The sequence below is a fragment of the Otolemur garnettii genome, unplaced genomic scaffold (assembly GCF_000181295.1).
Source record: "Otolemur garnettii isolate 467f Iridium unplaced genomic scaffold, OtoGar3 scaffold00063, whole genome shotgun sequence".
In the NCBI taxonomy this organism is placed as follows: domain Eukaryota; kingdom Metazoa; phylum Chordata; class Mammalia; order Primates; family Galagidae; genus Otolemur; species Otolemur garnettii.
Window position 1 is genome coordinate 4,914,508 of NW_003852458.1, and position 6,607 is coordinate 4,921,114.

A 6,607-nucleotide genomic window follows, 5' to 3' on the forward strand; every position below is an offset into this window, starting at 1 on the left:
GCGCCCCCAGCGCACACGACCACCACCGAACTCGGGCCCCGCTCCTGTGGGCCTCCAGAAAAATAAAGATCGGGGAGAACCGGCCCGCCCGACCTCAGCGCAGACGCCGCTCTGCAGGATCGACAATATAGGCGACATCCGCAAGCGCCCTGAGGAGGAGCAGGGCGTGGAGAAGAACCGCCGCCGCCGGACTGTTGGCCCCGGCCAGACCTGGCCCGGCCCGGCGCAGCCCGGCGCGGCCGAGGACACAAGCCCAAGTGGCGGCGGTGGCGGAAGTGGAGTGGGGAAGAGGGGGTGGTTGTTAGTGTTTGGCGCCGGCGGAGGGAGTCATTCCTGCAGCTGCACTTCCGGTCGGCATTTTGTTCTGAGAGGGAGAGACGGAACGAGAGAGAGACACACACAGGGCTCCTTCCCCCCACCCTCCCCCCCTCCCTCCGTCGGTACCGACTCACCCGACACCACCAAGCCGCAGGGAGGGACGCCCCCGCCGACAGAAGGATTGGTTCCCGGGCCTGCGGCGATGCCCCCCCGGTAGCTCGGGCCCCCGGGTCGGGTGTTTGTGAGTGTTTCTATGTGGGAGAAGGAGGAGGAGGAGGAAGAAGAAGCAGCGATTTGTCTTCTCGGCTGGTCTCCCCCCGGCTCTACATGTTCCCCGCACTGAGGAGACGGAAGAGGAGCTGTAGCAACCCCCCCTCCCGGCCCGGATTATAGTCTCTCGCCACAGCGGCCTCGGCCTCCCCTTGGATTCAGACGCCGATTCGCCCAGGTAAATTCCTGCTCTTTATTTCGGCGGCGGTGGCGGCGGCGCCAGGTCCTCAGCGTCTCTCCTCGTCGCTCCCCTCCCCGCCGTTTCCTTAGCGGCCCTAGGTCTCTTCCACGGACGAGTCTGGAGTTCGGTCCTCTCTGGTGGCAGCCGCCCTGGGCGGCGGTGGTTTTGTACCCTCTCCCGGCTGGCTCCGGTGGCGGGGACTGGGCTCCTGCCGGGCGGCCGGGGAGGCGTAGGCCCGGCGGAGAGTGCAGGCCGCGGGCCAGCGGAATCTACTTGAGCTCGGGGATTAGGAGAGCTCCAGGCTGAGCGGAGCGACTGCTGGTCGGTGACAGGCCTCGCCCGGGAGAGGAGCCGTAGCTAGTGAGGAGGCGGAAACAATACAACTAACAGCAAATGTGCCCTGGTCGTCCCCATATTTACAACTTTCCCGGTCCGGGAGTGGGGAACGTCCCAGTGAAACAAACAACCTCCCTTCTTCCCCCGGTGACCCCATGAAGGGAGGAAGTAGTTTCAGTTAGTGAGACAAATGTAAATACTCAGACACGGATCCAGTGGTAATTCTTTCTCTTTGTAAAACTTGTTTGGACGTTGGAAAGTTGATAAAGACTCATTTTCTTTTTCAAATAATTAAATCGTTCATATGAATATTTAATATAGAAAACTGTACTGTGGTAGACACTACACTCCCTCCCCTCCCGCAAGAGCTTTCATCTTGTATGCGTGTGTTGCACATGGACTTTTTATTCAAGTGTAAAGACAAGTATAAAGTACTTGACAGGTTTGCCCTGCCACTTTATATTTGTATGCGTTATATAAGGGCAGTTTTTAACGTCTATACATAAAACACTCAGGTACTTCCTGACCAAAACTTGTACAAGCATACAAAGAATTTTTAATGTTCTGAGAATTGTGCTGAAATACGGGCAAACCGTATTTCAATTTTCTTTTAAAACGTAGAAATGAAATTATACTTAAAATCCTTGGGAGCTTAAAAAAAAAAATGTAGAAGGTGCCATCCTTTCATGTCAGGGCAGATCTTATTGAGGTCCCAGGATTGTCATTGGCTGTGCCACGATGTTTGACTGTGTAATGAGAGAGGTGTCATTTTAATAGGTCAAATGTATCTGTAAATGGTAGAGAAAAATATCAGTCCTATCTTGATAAGTTCTAGTTCACGAGTAAGTTTAGAGCTTGTTTATGGAGGTGTTGGTAATGTAGGTTGGTATGAGGGGGAAACACCAATTTAAAAGTCCTCAGTAATAAAAATTGCATAGAAAAATAAATGTACCTGGGTTAGACTATTTTGATACTTTGTTTCATATTCGCTGAAGGAAAACTTTCATTGGTTAAAATGAAGCAATACAGCTTAACAAAGTCCCTTGTTTTACTAGTGGGTGTTACATTGGTTCAGATTTTCTGTCTTATTAAATTATTGTCACTGTAGCATAAATTACTTTGTGGAGGTTATTTTTGAGTTAAGCATCCTGCTTCAATAAATTGTTCCACATTTCCTGCAAACGTACGGATAAATTTTAAAAAGAGTGAAGTTAATATAGCTGTCACGTACTAGGCATGTTTTTAATGCTATAAATCCGTGTAGTAGTCAGTAGCGTGTCCGTGATTTGTATTGGTCAGGGAGCAGTTTGAATTTTAAAAAGCCTGAAGCTCCTGCTGAGCCCCAATCCCGGCCTCCCTCCCTCCCACTAATCTCCCATTCCTGTCTTTGTGCTGCCTGCTCCTGTTAGACACTGTTTGCTACGGGGCCTCAGGCCTCCGGTGGGTGGGGTGGGGGGGTATTTAAGTGGGGAGCAAGCTAGGGAAGGAAAGTAGGAGGAACACTTTGCATTCTAAGAAAGCAGAGGGTTTGTTTGTTTGTTTTGGGGGGGGGGTAAGGGCTTCATTATAAATGTTTAAAAGGCCCTAATATGTTCCTGTGATTGTCTTTACAACTTTTATTTAATTAAAATACTAAGACATATGTCAGGTGATGAACATATTCAGATAATGGAAAAATGAATTCTGTTTGCTTAGTTTTCATCAACAGATGCTACTTATTTTTGGAGCTTATGAGTGCCTTATGCAGATGTTTGAATCAAAGTGTTAGGTATCAGTTTATGTGATTGATTTTTTTTCTGGAGACTTTGCAGTTAAATTGCAGTGAATTAGTTCTTCTCAACTTAGTTTCCAAATTCTACATATTTAGTAATTTGTAATAATATAGGTTGTGTGATAGTTTAATTTTCTTTAAACTAGCATAAACATTGCTTTAAAGTAGATTTAAAAATATTTTTTATTTGGTCCAAACCAGTTAAATTGATTGTTTAATGTTTAAACATTATGTAAAACTCAAAACCTAAACTTGAACTTTAAATTTTTGATAACTAAGTTGGAGAAAATAATTGTTTCTCTAAAGCTTATAGTCTGTTCTACTTCTCCTGTATTGGTTGGGATATTAACCAGTGAGTGCCTAATCTTTCTCCCTTAAAAAAAAAAATCAGTGAAAGGAGATAATATTATTTGGAGAAATATTTTCTGATATACCTAAAGGAAATTTCAACAATGTGTTTTATTGTTTCTCTTGGCTCTGAAGCAACCAATAACTTATATTACCTGAAAACAGTAAATAATGAATTAATGAAAGTAAAGTAAATAATGTAAGTCTAGTAAATCAAACTTGAACATTAAATACTTAGTGTTTTGAGAACTGAATTATTTTCAGTGTATTTAGGATGCTTCTGTTTTGAAGCTATTCTCCTATTTGTTTACTAAGTTATTAGAGATCATTTTGAACCTATGCTAGGGGTCATTTTAATACTGTTTGCCTGTAAGAAAAAAAGAGGTTATACAGTAATTGAAGACAGACAGACTGTCTATTTCAGAGTCTCTTTAGGGTTGAAAAGTGAGTTTTTACTATGGTAGTAAACTTAACTTTGGCTTCTGCATAGCGATCATTATTAAATTTCAAAAATATTATGAACAATGATATACCAATTCTAACGTGATTTTTTTTTTAATTTGGAGCCATACTACCGAACTCAAAAGTGTATTTTCTAAGACTTCCTAAACTAATTTCATATTTAACTTTTTAATACCAATCCATCATCAAATTGTCATAGAAACAATTTGGACCCATCTGTTGATTTTTGACATAACCTACTGTGGTATTTTTACTTTGTCAAAAGATGCATTAATAATATAAATGAGTAAATAAAAACTAAGTTTAAGTTATAGATAGTTTCATTAACCTTCCTGTTGCTTATTAGAAGCATAATTTGTAAGTAATTTTAAATTTTTAAATTAAGATTTCAGTTTTATGTGAAGTGATTAAGAGGTCTAAGATAAATAAAAATTCCTTTTAGAAAAATGTTTAACACTGTCATATTTATTTGCTGTCAGGAAATTACTAGGAACCTTTTTAGAAGTCTGATAATTAGCTGTTTAGTTTTAGATGCTTATTTTAATATCCTGAGCATACTAAGTTAGCTTTAGTAATTTCTAATCTTATATAGCCTTTAGAAATTATTTTATAATGTGCTTCTTAAGCAAAGTTTTGCCTGTTTGCAGTGGTTGTCATTTGTAATAATTACTTGTATTTTTAAATTGGTCATTTTTCAAAGTCACCTGAGCCCATTTATATTTATTCTCATATCCCTGTGGGAGAAGTGATCAGCATGATTTCCATTTTTTCTGAAATCCTTGACACTTAAGAGACCATGTGATTTGTATAGATTCATGTCATAAGTCAGTGGGAAAATAAGGGATTCCCTGACAAAAGTTTTTTGATAGATTATGTTGCATTAAGAAATGTGTGAAGCTCTGGTCTTGAAGGTAGGTATTGCTCAGTGCTGACACTGAAACTATTTGTGACTTTTTCAGTTATCTGTGTTTGAGATAATTTTTTAGAGAAATGACACCTGGTTTTTGGCTGTATTTTCCTAGTATGAAAATAATACTTTTACTTTAGAAATCCTGACCTTATATGTATGGGTTTGAATGATTGATTTATTTACATATGTCCCTACTGAGGAATGTAAGTAAATTAACTATATTGGCAGTAAAAAATACATAATGTCTTCTAAGATTATTGTTTTCTTGTTTGTAGTTCATTTAAAAGCAGTTTAAGAAACTGTGTCTCTTAAGGCCATCATTGTAATTTTAAAGGGTATTTATGTGCTCAAAATATTTTGCCCAAGAAAGTTAAGTAATTTTAGGTATTTGTGTAATTTTATTTTGCTATAGACAAGAGTCAATTTTGATGTGAACTGAGTTTTGTCAGATTGCATTGTTTAATGCATATTTCTTTCTATTCCTAAACTGATTAAATTAGATTATTTCTTGATGTAGCATTCCAGCTAAGATTTTAGCCCATAAGATTTGAAGGCCTATATTAGCTGGGTATCATATGAAGCATATTGTCCCCCATAATATTATCTCATTTAATTCTAGCACACTCAGAGAGTAGAAACAGTTATTATCTACAATTTACAGATGAAAAAACAGACTTGAAAGGTTTAGAAAATTGTCCATGGCCTTATAATTAGTAAATGATCAGTTTGATGTACATTTGTACTAAATATTTAGTTTTTGTGTTTCTGTCTAGTTTTAGTAAAATTTTAACATTACTGGTTGCTATGTTGATTCAGTACTTACAGGAAAATTGTGTACTTAATAGAAGCTGGAATAGAATTTAGGCTTTGTGTCGTATATAAATAATAGTTTTAAAGCCAACAAATCTTTATTATCTTATGTTTTAAATATAAGCAGTCTGGAAATTTTTTTACTTAAGTTTTTATATTGATTTGAAATTGTTCATCAGAGCAATTTCTTTCTATTTTTAGAAGGAAAAAAAGTCAGCTTTAAGGAGTGATTTTATCCATAGAAATGTATGTGATAAATTGTAGTATAGTAGATGTTATCTGTAAATTAATATGAGTAATCATTTTTTTAAAATTCCAGTATTTATATAGCCAAAGCATATTTATCCTTTCAAAGTCATCAGTTTGGGAATTTGTACACTTAGTCCAGCTCTTTTGCCATTGTATACAACTTTATGGGAATTCCTTTTGTGAATACTTTCAGAGAGTTTGAAATAGACTTTTTCATATCCTTTATGGCAAATCTTTATTTTCTGGGGTGAATTTTTTTTTAGATACAGTAGAAGGTCATCTGAAACTTAGTTTAGGAAAGTAAGATTTAGTAAGCTCTTTTTTGTGCGTGTCAGGAACTCTCTTGAGTGATATGTAATATTATTGAATGTTTCCATGTGCCAGAAACTGTGTAGGGAATTTTTTTGTATGAATTTTTAAAATTTCTCAAGGTATAGTATAAAGTTGATTGTATGAGGAAACTGAGGTTTAGAGTGATTGACTAGCCTAAGTCAGACAACTAGTATGTACTAATTGAAGAAAGTACTAATTGGACAAAGAACTTCAGAGTTGATGTTTTAACTCATCATCCTTAACCATTATACTTTTATCTTGTTTTTGAATCTTCTATCTACCCAGTGAAGTTAGTGATAGCATTTTCATTTTATAGAGGAAATGGGGGCTTTTATCATATTTAAGAGACTTGCCCATGGTGTCAAATCTAGCAAGTGTTAGAGATAAAATTCCAAACCTGATATGTCTAATAATCTCTATTCTTTGCATTCTACCATTTAGTGTCTTCAAAATTTATAATATGGTTTTTGATGAAAAGGGTAGGATTGGTTGTAAAGCAGTGAGACTGTTTTTCTTTTGTGTCTTTTTTTTTTTTTTTTTTTTTTTTTGATACGGAGCCTCAAGCTGTCCCCCTGGGTAGAGTGCCATGGCATCACAGCTCATAGCAACCTCCAACTCC

The 6,607-nt window shown here is 38.1% G+C and overlaps 1 protein-coding gene across 2 annotated transcripts in view; it reads left to right on the plus strand.

Moving 5' to 3' along the window:
* The first annotated feature begins 346 nt into the window (after positions 1–346).
* NIPBL (NIPBL, cohesin loading factor) overlaps positions 347–6,607 on the plus strand; it is a 198,265-nt gene continuing 192,004 nt past the window's right edge. For both annotated transcript variants that reach the window (XM_003792944.3, XM_023514992.1), the window contains exon 1: positions 347–766. The gene's annotated coding sequence lies outside the window, so the exon portion shown is untranslated. The remainder of the gene's footprint in view (positions 767–6,607) is intronic.